Source organism: Helianthus annuus, chromosome 4 (genome assembly GCF_002127325.2).
Source record: "Helianthus annuus cultivar XRQ/B chromosome 4, HanXRQr2.0-SUNRISE, whole genome shotgun sequence".
Lineage (NCBI taxonomy): Eukaryota > Viridiplantae > Streptophyta > Magnoliopsida > Asterales > Asteraceae > Helianthus > Helianthus annuus.
This window is the reverse complement of record NC_035436.2, coordinates 22,120,035-22,133,503: the sequence shown is the minus strand read 5'-3', so window position 1 is coordinate 22,133,503 and position 13,469 is coordinate 22,120,035.

Here is a 13,469-nt window from a genome sequence, read left to right as displayed (position 1 = left end):
TTTCTCAACATCTTTCTTCATACAATCAAAGATCTTTTCATTTACAGCCTCAGTCACTTTCTGTCTTAACTCCTCTCTGTTCTCTTCAACGAAGAACTCCATGAGAGTTGGATACTTAGAAGTATCTTCAATTACATCTTCATTATCTGAACAATCTTCCACTTCGACTCTATCATATAGATCAGCCTCTTCAACATACTTATACGTGTAATCAGGCTATTTATTGACATCAAAAGACTCCAATTCTTCTTCAAAATCAAATTGGATCTCCAGATTTACATCTTCAACATTTCTCTATAAACATCTAAGCGCAAAAATAACTGCTCAGAATGTTCAACAATTTGTGACTTACTTGACTCCCCCTTTCCACTAGCTTCCCCTGATTCTTCATTAACAGTATCATTCATCAGGTCATCAACAGCTTTTTCTGTGGAAGCTTCTGTAACCCTCAAACCTGAGCCACCTGCAGCATCATCATCGTCATCATCACCTTTTGAACTATGACTGCTAGCGGAAAATACTATTTCATCATCATCATCTTCTTCATCATCTTCATCATCGTCATCACCTAACAACTCATGCATAGGTGTTTCTTCCTCAAACAACCCAGAAACCGCCGATATCGGTTCAGGATTCTCAGTAACCATCGAAGGTACTAAAGCCCTTTCAGTCACAGCTGAACTTCCTTCAACCCCCTTACCTTTATCTTTCATTCGCCTTTCAATTTCTGCTTGACGTTCAGCTCTAAGGTCTTCAACTTGCAGTTCTTCAAACTTTTGATTTATAGAAGTTCCAAGCATGCTTTCTACTACTCTGTTCAGCATATAGAACTCGTGATCTCTTAAAGCCTTAGCTGCTTCAAGCTCTTTGTTCTTTAGCTTGAAGTATTCATTCTGATCATCACGCCTATTCTTTAATTCTTCAAGCTCAGCAATGCGAACTTTTAAGATATCAATCTCGGTTTGATCAGCATCAACCTTCTTCACCAACTCTTTATTCTCATTCTCTAGCTTCTTCACACAAGCCTCAAGAAGTTTTTCTTTATCCAACACTTTCTTATTTTCAGCTGCCAACTTCTTGTTTTCCACTATCACCTCGTCCATTCTCTTTTCCAGCTTCAACAATTGATCATTGTTTGCAAAACCAAAATCACCAATATCCAACAGATTATCTTGTGGAGTTTGAAAACCTCTGCTAGAAGAACCAGGTTGCATTTGAGTGAGTGGAGGTGTACCAAATAAATCTTGTGAAGTGAAAAGAGTTTGTTGTTGTGGTGGTGTTGATTGAGAAATCGGTGATGGTTGTCTTGGAGGTGTTGGTAGTCTAGTTGGTGAGGATTGTTGTGGAGGAGTAGGTTGTCTGGGTGGTGATTGATGAATAGGTGATTGTGGTGGTGTTGGTTCAAGTGGAGGTATAGGAGGCTTTTGACTTTCTTTTTCTGGTTTCTTCTTTTGCACGATCTTCTGAGGCCTCTTTGAAACGCTAATCTTTGGAGTTGCTTTCTTTTGACCACCAGCTTTCTTCCTAACTCTTGGAGTTGATTGAGATTCAGAGACATGCTCTGGTGAAGGAACGTAAGCAGCATCAACGTCCTTTTCTTGTCTTTTTCTTTTCCTGAGCAACTTCTCTTTTTCTATCTCCTCCTAAATCCTATGCTGACGTTCATTCTCATCTACAACCTCTTCATCTGACGAACTTGATGAACTTGTTGTGTCTTTGTCCACATCGTCACCTTCAATATCATCCACAATCTTTTCTTTCTCTTTCTGGACTTCAGCAGTTACAACTTGTACTACATTTGCAACAAATTCTGGCCCTGTTTCAAACATATCTGTATCAATCAAGACATCTTCTCCAGCAGTCACATCTTGTTCTTTTTCAACATCAACTACAGGATTATCTTCATCAGGCTCATCTATCAACAATGTTCGAGCTATTTTCTTTTGTTTCTTTTTCAGTTTAGATGATGATCCTTCACCCTGTTCAGCTGTAGGAGTTGCCAATCTGCGTCTTCTCCCAGACTCTTTCACATACCACTCATTCTTCGTGGTTTTGAAATTTTCAAGAATCTTCAGCTCGTCAGCATATATTGCTTCTTTCATTTCTTCCTCATTCCTCCAGTTTTGATGATTCACTGGATCCGGATCAACATATTTTACGTCTTTGATAAAACCAAAAGACTCGACAACAAGTGTTGGCTCTGGATGATTCAGATGATACTTCACTAACTGCTTCAGTGTATTGTTAGACATGTGAGCTTGCACCAATAAATCGTCTTGAATATCCCTATCAATCTCCGGATACGCGTGATCTATCATCATCTGTACGAATCTAGGATACTTCCACGCCCTGACTTTTGAAGTAATGTTCTCTGCCATGTAGTGAAAAACGATGTGTGAGAAATTATATTTCTTGTTTAAAACCAAAGCTGTCACCATGTTCATTTGATAGTCTCTCATTGCATCATAACTTCCTTTTGTCTGACTTAAGGAAATTAATATACAGTGAATCAAAAACTTGAATGATTTCTGAAACTTTGACTTTAGATAATTTCCGGCATTTAAGGCTCCTCGATATCCCATGCTCAACATACACCCTTTCACAATTCGCTCTGGAAACCGTGTTGGATAATCAGCTTCATCGGGAAAGTTGACAACTTCGCGAATTAAGGCTTCAGTAACCAAAATCGTCTCCATCTTTCCATGTACTTCAACTACAAAAGAAATAACTTGGCTTTGCTCGTCGTAGGTGGCATTTTTCCAGAAGCGATCTATGTGAGATTTATAGATAGGCCTTTGATCCGTCAGTGCTTTCTTAATGGGTATACGACCCATAAATTCCAAGATACTCCTGAAACTCTCTAACTCAGGATTTTTCTGAACATCTGAGTCACAACAACTGTTGTGTACAGGATCAAATACGACATTAGAAGAAGCCTGCACAACAAACACAGAAACAATGAATCAACATGACTTAGAAAAATTTCGAACATCAAAATTTTCACACGGTACATAAAAGCGAACCATATGACATTCCTTCAAGCGAACCAGACAAAATCATATAAGCGAACCGTACATTGTGCATTCAAGCGAACCAGACATTGTTCATATGGGCGGACCACACAAAGTACACAAAAGCGGACCATACACAATGAGAAACAAGCGGACCACATGGTGTACACAAGAGCGGACCAACTAATGTTGCAATAAAAGCGAACCTATCATGATCGAATGAGCAAAACTAATATAAGACTAAAAAGCGAACCTATCATGTAACTAATGAACGAACCTAAGCATGATCACAAGAACGAACCAGCTCATGTTTATATTAGCGAATCTACTAGATTCACAAGAGCGGACCAGATGTAGTTCACAAAAGCGGATCTATGATATGAACTAAAAGCGGACCTAAGCTTATGACTAATGAGCGGACCTTCTAACATGTCGGTTCAAGCGAACCTACTATAAAACATCTAAAAACTAATCAACTATTCAAATTGAGCATGAAATCAGGTTCTACTAATGATTCCGAGACCCGGGGTGTACTTTAATTTCATCTATGACACCTATACAACCCTAGATCTAAGTTTGTGCATTTGAAACCTCGACACATATCAATTATCAGTCCAATTGACACCATTAAAGTATAACACTACGATCTACAAACTCAAACGACTATCATGACATGTTCAATTGTACAACTTTAACAGTTAATAGCACAAATACATGATTCACTCAAACAAACAAGCCGACACATCAAATTTATCATGAAATCGAAAGAATTAAACGGTGACATACCTTGCCCATGATCGACACACTAAGATACTAACTAGAACTGATGATATTAGGGCAGAACAATGTTTGAAATTGGCAGACAAAGAGATTCGCTCCAATCGCCTCAGAGCATATGACACAAGAGCGGACCGAGTATAGTGAAAATGACATAGGTCCGCTTTTATGACACATTCCATATGAGCGGACCACAATGGTACTTTTGATGAAAAAGCGAACCAACTGTGACAAAAGAGCGAACCTGTTTCAAACTTTTTCAAAAATTTCATTTTTTTATTTAATTTTTATTTTTCAGATTAAGCACAGTGACACCCAGCTGACCAAGTCCAAGTTAATGACCTTGGTCAACTGTTTGACCCACCAAGTCCAAATTAATGGCCTTGGATGATCAGATTTATGAAGTACACTGGCGTTTCTTTCCAAAAACAGTTCAACTGAATGAACTTTTGAACATTTCAAACTTTCACAAACATTTTAACTTTCAAACAAAATACCAATCACCGTTTGCAATCTCTAGCTTACCCATCCCTCATCAATTACTGACATGATCTGCACACAGGCTTTGATCTTTCAATTCCCAATATCGGTTGTCGAAAAATAAGAAGAGAAATGAAAATCTTTTTGGATTTTAACAGGATAAAATGAAACTATGTACACACAATATTTTTGTGAGTGTGTTAGGGGATCATATCAGCTGCCGGCAGAACACAAATACCGTTAAGCTGATATTACATTTTAAGCATTAAACAGTACGCGTAGATTTCCGATATACTGATCCACTTAAATTCTCACAAAATTTTCAATCTGTTCGGGATACGTGATTAGTGTTTTAAGACTTAAACATTTACATGTGTCCCACCTCAGTATATACTCCCGTATCCGGATCCCAGTATTCATTCTTACAGGTGAGTATACCACAGCTGATATCTGTTAGGGGGTAATGTGCGAGGGCCGTGAGAGCTCAGGTCGATACTTCCGTATACACAGAGAGATGACGGCTTCGACTTTTGGTGGGTCCCCTTTAGAGGATCTTTTATTTTCAACAGCAGCGACTATCAATTTTATTGTTTCATCAGCTTGCTGAGGGCGATGCTTATGTTTCAAAGCTTTTGCAGAAAGTATTATCCGAGGACTAGGTCAGTATTTCCATACAGCAGAAGTCCCGGGATAATACCCCAGATATCACTGAGCATAAAGACCAAGTATCTCAGAATACGGGACCTTTCAAACAGGATTTCAGGGGTTACCTATATATCCTGGACGTGTTCCCCACGTAAACGCAAGTGAAATTTATGTTTATATCCCAAACTGATCTACTAATTCTGTAAAAACCTACCGGCACATCTTTAGCGAGACTGCATAATTGCATTTTTTTACATTACAATTCTTTAGCGTACTGTGTCCGTCTAGCTGATGAACTATCATTTCCCCTATTCTACACAACTCTTTTTGAAATTTTCTAATGTTTTTGGATTTTTATGATTTTATCATGTTTTTGTATTTTTCTGCGAATATCTCCCCCTAAAATCAAAATATGTTTCAATTTTGATTTTCTGGGAAAATTTGAAAACAAACTGTACAAGAACGTGACAACATGATATCGAATCGCTTCAATTCGCCATCCATTTGGCGTAAACAATCAGAACTCCCCCTTACAACAAACTATTTTCCCATTATGATTTCAAATCACTTAAGTTTGTTTTAATCAAAATGGTTTTTCCGGAAAAATTAGTTTGTTTACCAATCATTTTTAGACTCGGGGTTTCATCACCTTGTTCTCTTCATACATATGACAGATTTTACAATTTTAGTTTTAAATCTCAAACATCACTTGTAGAAAATCAAGTACAACTAAATGTCCCTGATTTACCACATGTAAAACGAAAAATCACCAGAGTGAAATTTCTCAAGAAATGTGCCGATTCATGTTCCACACTTACCAACCTGGGAACTCCGGCAAGTCAGGTTTTTTTTAATTTAAACAGATTCACCCAAGCCTGACGATCCTTGGGTGATTTCGAATTCTTGTTCAACAATGGTGGAAAATTTGCATCATCCATTGTTAAACCTGAATTCTCCTATTTTACCTCAATCAATGGCTCCTCTGGCTTCGACGAACCAGAATCATTGCCTGAGTGTGGCTTGTCTGACTTAGATGGGCCAGATTCATTGCCGACACCTTTCTTCTTCTTCTCTTTCTCTTTCGTCCTCAAATTTGTATCTGATGAATTCATCTTGCTTGACTTTGCAATCGAAGGAGTTGATTCATCAGAACTCTTATTCTTACCAACGGATGAACCTGAGAACAATATCTTCTCGAGATACTCTCTCGCCTTCTTCCTCTTTTTCCTCAGTCTGTCTTTCTGCCCCTGTGAAAGTTTAACTTTCTTTTCTTGAATTGTCTGTTCTTGAACTATAGGTTTTTGAACCTTCTGTTCATCGGGCTTGACTTTGACTGGAATCGTTGCCATTTTCTGAGAATTAGCCCTCAATCTTTCATTCGATCTCCTTGGGCAATCTCTGGCAATGTGACCTCTGATTTGACAGTTAAAGCATCTTTTCATTTCAAAACTCCAACTCTGGCAGTTAACAGCAATGTGTCCTTGATAACCACATCGGTAACACACCCTGTTATCGTACCAATCACCATTTTCATCCCAAATACTCAGATCAAAGCATTGTTTGGCTTGGTGATACTCTTTCCTCTTCTTGATTGTTGGATTTGACTTTTGAGCACTGTGGTCCGACCTGCACCACTTATTATCAACAATTTTTGAGTTTTCATTTTTTATTTTTTAAAATTTTTCATTGCGATTGAATGATCGATCTGATGAACTTTTATTTTCTTTTTGAACATTTTTCTCAATTTTAATTTTTTGTTTCTGTTCCACTTTCTTCTTTAAAGGTTTTTGCTTAGAGCATTCTCCCTTTTCAGTCGATTGCAAAACAGCTTTCTGAAACTTTTCTTTTAATTTCAAAAACAATTTTTGTTTTTCAATTTTTTCTTTTTCATCATCAGATTTCTCATCACAATCTTCAACTTTGACATTGTCAAAGTTTGTGACATTGTCACTTATTGGAATAGAATTGATTGGTTTTGGACAGGGAAAATTCAAACTGTCTGATGTAGTCACAAAACCTATCAATTTCTTCTCAAGTCCATCAGTCTTGTTCCTTGAATTCTTAGCTTCATTTTCAAGATGAGATATTCTTTTAAGATGAGACTTTATTGAATTCTCATTCTTCAAGTTATCAAGAAGAGACTTTTCATTCTCCAAAACTTTTATCTGTTCTTGAAATTTCGTTTCATTTGCTTTCAGATTCTTGTTTTCCAGCTTAATCCAGAAATCCACCTCTTCTGAAGATTTCTTTTTTTTTTCAACCTCTTTTTCTAACTCTTTGATTTTCTTTTAAGCACATTCACCTTCTTTCTCCAATTTTATAATTTTCTGAATATGGGAATTTATCATTTTTTGTTTTTCAATGTTATTTTTGCTAAACACATCTCTCCCATCTTCAAGAATTTTCATTTGATTTTGAAATTCTTTTTCAATTCTTGATTTTTCAATTTCACAATTTTTAATCTTTTCTTCAAACTTCTGGTTTTTCAATGTCAAACTGTTAAAATTACTTAACAGTTTGTCATTTTCAGCTTTTAACTTCTCACAATTTCCTTTCAGAATAAGAATCTGTTTATCATCAGCCTGCTTCTCATCTTTCAACTTCTTGATCTCCAATGCCAAACTTTCCGCATCTTTTACAAGTTTGTCATTATCAATCTTAAAGTTGTCACATTTGAAACACACTGATGCAGAACTTGAAGATTCATTTTTCACAAATTCTTCATTCTTTGCCTTTTTCTCTGTCTTGTATGTTCCTGCACAAACAATTTTAACAAAATCAAGAGGGTTTAAATTTTCATCAATATAACATCCTCTCTTATAATCATACTTCATATTTTGTTTTGCAGCGAAACGTATACAAATTCTTTTATTAATCTCAGTAATTACATCCAGATTGATTTTATCCAGATTTCCCAAATCTAGTTCATCTAGATTCTCTTTGATTTTATTCATCATTTTTTTTCTTTTTATCAGAATTTTCATAACAATGTTTTTGAAGTTTATCGATGAAATCAGATGGATGTAATTTTGAGAATTTAGGCTTTTGTTTTAATTTCTTTAGAACATCATCCCATTCAGCAGGTAAACCATCTTCCAACTTCGATATCTTTTCAGTATCTGTAAAATTTATTCCAAACGATTTTAACTTGTCCATCAAGTAATCAAATCTTTTTTTCATCTCTTTCAGGTTCTCATTCTGTTGACAAGCAAAGTTTTCAAGTCTAAGAGTCCAGATATTCTTATCATCTTGATCAAACATACTCGTATGATACCAACCAAATCTATTTATCCATTCAACAAACTCATTCTCTTTTTCATCAAACATCTCTGCCATTGTTCAAATAAACCTGACAAGTCTTTATTGTTCACAAAAGCGAAACAGTAATGATCAAATGAGCGAATCTAATCAGGTTCACAAAAGCGAGACTAGTCAAGTCCACAAAAGCGAATCAACTTGTATTCAATTAAGCGAACCAGCTAAGTACAGATAAGCGAACCACTTGATGATCACAAGAGCGAATCTGTTTGTTGTTCACTGAAGCGGTCCTCACACGCAATTTGGAGCGAACCTATATACAATATGTCTCTAAAATCGAACCTCTTGAGCGGATCTTCTCAAAAGCGTCCGGAAAAGGGAACCTAAATGTTCAGATAAGCGGACTTGAGCTTTTCTTTGGAGCGGATCTACCAAAATATGTCCCTTGAAGTGGACCTCTGAAGCGAACCTATTAAGTGTCCGTAAAAGCGGACCTAAGTTCGAAGGTCATTTCATCCATTTTTTGTCCGTATTTTGGTCCAAAACTTTCCAGGGTTTGTCTATCTCCAATAACACACAATCTGTGAAATTTTGATTCAATTTTGACCGATAAAACTCCCTGAACTGATGAAAGAAGGTGTAGAAATTAGAATTTTTGAGCGAAAACAAGCTAAACGGTAAGAACTCTTCCTCCTGAGCTCTGATACCACATGTAGGATCGTTAGACGACCTGACGAGTCGATCAGAAGAGTGCTCGGACTGAATCAGAGGCGGAATTCATTGATTCAGTCTTTGTTTAGCTTGGTTTCACTATTTATCGTCTCTTTTATTGATCTTCTAACAAGTTACAATTTTTGGAGACAAACTGGCAGGGCTTCGCCGTTACACACACAAGTGCTACCTAGATCCGCTCATCAGTCCCCTATTTATAGGCTGATGGGTTCGCTTATATGGACATGTCCATATAAGCGAACCTCATATGATCAAATAAGCGAACCTACAAGCTTATGATCATATAAGCGGACCTATCATGGTGACACATAAGCGAACCTATCTAACTCACATGTTCTTGATTTCCGTGTACGAAACAACCTGCCCTAACCTAAGACTCGAACTAAGATGTAGTCGACAGACAACTGCACCAACAGACTCCCCCTAAAACTAAAACATATTTTTGTGTTTTTGTTTTTATCGAAAAGCAGAAAGTACAACTGTACAAAAGAAAAGTGACAACACGACACAGGTTCATGTCAGATCGCCGCCCAACTCGGCTTCACATTCGATTACCCTCCCAGATTGCAGATTTTTCAACCCATTTAACCTGAAAAGATAATAAAATCTCTTTTTATCAAAAGGCTTTGTGTAAAAATCAGCTTTCTGGTCATCGGTGTTCACGTGTTCAATCCGTATTAACTTTTTCTCATGACAATCATGTATAAAATGGTGACGGATTTCAATGTGTTTAGTTTTCGAATGGTGAACCGGATTTTCAGTAACATTAATGGCCGCTTCATTGTCCACGAAAATCGGTGTATCCAAGAATTGCAAACCGAAGTCGCGCATCTGCTGTTGGATCCAAAGGATCTGCGAGCAACAGCTAGAAGCTGAGACATACTCAGCCTCACATGTGGAGAGCGCAACTGCAGTTTGTTTCTTGCACTGCCAGGTAACAAGCCGAGTTCCGAAGAACTGGCACCCAGCAGTGGTGGACTTAGCATTCTGCTAACAGCTACCAAAATCAGAATCAGCGAAACCGGACAAAGTAAAGTCACCCGAGCGAGGGTACCACAAGCCGATGCTTGGGCAACCCTTCAAATACCGTAAAATGCGTTTGACAATGGTCAGGTGCGATTGCTTCGGATTCGACTGATATCTGGCGCAGAGACATGTCGGGTACATGATGTCGGGACGGGAAGCCGTGAGATACATCAATGAACCAATGATTGATCGGTATAATGTCTCGTCCATCTTCACACCTTGCTCGTCGGGACAAATATCATGATTCTGCGCGAGGGGGGTGGATGCAGGACTGCAATCTGTCATATCGAACTTGTCGAGCACGTCCTTTACATACTTTGTCTGATGAATGAAGATTCCGTCAGGCAATTGTTCTACTTGTAACCCGAGGAAGAACTTCATCTCCCCTATAGAACTCATCTCGAACTTCTTCTTCTTTACTTTCTCAAACTCTTTGCACAACTCGTCGTTGGTGGATCCAAAAATGATATCGTCCACATAAATCTGCACGATCAGCAAGTGGCCTGCTTCTTCTTTCGTGAACAAAGTTGTGACAATTCGAAATTCCAAGGTTAGTGCCTTCGACTTTACGAGTTCCCTATCCTTGTCTTAATCTATCTATTCGACCCGTGACTCGGATAAACGTGCTTGGATGTTTTTTTTGGTATTTTTGTGGTGTGTGTGTAACGGGTCAATCTCTAAGTCGTGCGGATGATTGGGTCGTAACATATAAATTGGGCTAAATGGAAGTTGTAGCACTTGTATGAACCTTAAACATAACCGGCCCAATTTCACTGTTTTGATTAGCAATTGTAACCGGCCCTTTCTTGTTTTCTAATTAGGTGATTGGGCTTGAGCCCATTACTTGCTCAATACTCCAGCTAATAGCTTAGACGGCCCCAAAACCTTACCTATTTGAATACGTATTACTCTATCATTAGGATCTTGATTAGCTTAAAACTAAAACAAACCCCTACCCTTTCATACCTCCTACGCACGGCACAAGATAACCCCCCCCCCCCTTCAAGAACATTGGATATTCAGATCGAATCGTTACTGCTGGTTAGTAAATTTCCTTGTTTAAGTTCTGTTGAAAGCTTGTTTGTGAGATATGCATGATATTAGAACTATGATAAATATTCTACCAAACTTCCTGATGTGTGTAATCAAGATTATGATGATTGGCTTGTATGTAATGTGTATATGCTACCCAGATTCGGGAATTATGAATTATTTAATCATGTATTAAAGTAATATTATGAGATATGATCTTATGTGCTAGCAAAAGACAATTGTGAATAAGCCTGTGGATTGCATATCCGGTTTCATAATTTAACTTAGATATGTTATATAAAAAGCTTGCTAGCATCGGTCATCAAGAATTGGACTCTTACATGAATACATAGCCTCTGAATTAAGTATGCATGGGAAATTATGTGAAGTTATATGATTCATCATGCTAGGTCTGTTGCAACATAAATTAGGGAATGGAATTGTTTATTTACCCAGTGCTATCAATTAGAGTGGGCCGGTAGGGGAAGTATGGGTTTATATGTAAATTAGCAGCCCACTAACACAAAAATAGGTCTTAAACAATTGGGCCTGAGTAAACGACACCCATTTAAGGCTGTGGAGCACGATTGGGTTACATTGGGCTCCGAATAAGTGTGTAGCTACCTAACTAATGGGCTGGTTGGACTGCATGTGAACCAAACTGAACTTGGGTAGACCCCTTTTACACTGGGCCGGTTCAGTATGTAGACACTAAGAGTATTCTTATAGTGGTTGCACTTTTCTCTTGTGGGCCGCTGGGTTGTGGGGTGACATCAAGTGGGCCGCACATTAGGGGGATCAGGTTAAGTACTTTCATTGGGATTCGGGTGGTTTTGATACAGTATCCTTGTAACCAAAATGATTGTAAAACGTTATAAGTTAATATTAATACATGTATATTTATGTGAATGGCGAATGAGCTGTTGATGAGTGGCATTATGATATATGGATTTATGATGTAAAGATACTTAACTCGAATACCGTTATAACTCGTGTGATAATATTTGCCATGATTATGAGATGAGTTTGTGTTGTGATTGGAAGTAGCACTCGAATATTTACTATGACATGCGTAATGAAATATATCTGCTTGTTTGCAACTTGTGTAACGAATGCGTAGATCACATGTGTTATGTTTGCATGAAACTGACTAACTTGGTAACCCCAATAGGGATTAATTAACCGACTGGAAATACGTACTTTAATCTTACCGAGCAAACCAAAGGTGAGTTCATTGCTCTTTCTCAAGCATGGATCCCAGGGAAGGGATAACGGGTAACGTTCCGAGGGGGAATGCATGTGTAATGGGATGTTGGTTATCGTACTCAGTTTTCTATCATTGTAAGACCACTATATCTACCGGTACGTTGCTTGTAGGGCAACGGGGGTTATTAGTTGATAGCGCTATTAGGTTTGGCACCCTCACGACGTTCGAGGAGAACGGGCGTGAACTAATTACCTTAAAACATGACCAATGCTTTGATAGAGGCATTGGGGTTGGCAATCACATATCATATGGCCCTTCGGTAATCGAGTAATAACAACATCGAAACATCAAACATCATAACAACAAACAACATATCGTCTCGTAAACTGTTTTACTCACGTGATCGGTAACATAACTTGGTAAACAAACACAAACCTTGAACTCACCAGCGTAGTCTGACACACTTGTTTACATGCTTGTAGGTAATTATTGAAGGAACTTGGGGGCTTGCCGTCTGATGCTGCTGGAGTGGTCGTGGTCATAATAAACATTTACATTGATTTGGTTTTGATACATTTATACGCTCATACATTTATGCTTCCGCTCAATACTTTGGTTTTGGTTTAACTTTTCAAACGATACATTTCTTTCAATTGGGTATTTCAATACATTATAACTTGTGTTTGATATGATTGGTGGCTCTTTGTTGGATCGTTGCATCTCCATTAGGGACATGCCCTAGGTGGAAATTTGGGGGTGTGACAGTTTGGTATCAGAGCCACTGGTTATAGAGAACTCGGTTTTAAAATGTTTTCATAAAACCAGACTATAACCGAATTGATCCAAACGATGACCATGACACTCAGCTTCAGATTGCAAGGTTCGTTCCTCGTTAGTTTATGCATTACATGTTTAGTAAACATATTTATATTTATAGCATGCATGACACGACATGGTAGCTATCATGATACATTGACAGTGTAACATAACTCTTGCATCTAGTAAATCCTAAGCTTGTTGGCAGTGCATATTTTATATTGATTGGAGTGGGAGAAACTTCAAACATAAGTTAAGAAGCATCGAGAGGAGCATGCAAACCGCCTTATTATCATGGGTGCACACATAGTAATAACGCGTGGTGCATGCAAATCCCAATGAGGCTTAACGAGTGTAAGAGGGGTTCTTCCCTGTTTGTGTATGAATATGGTAGTTAATCGTTCTTAACGTGATAAACCTGAACACTTCCTTCGTTTTCGACTCCTAAATTAGTTCATTTCCATATATAGAAACATGAGTGGACG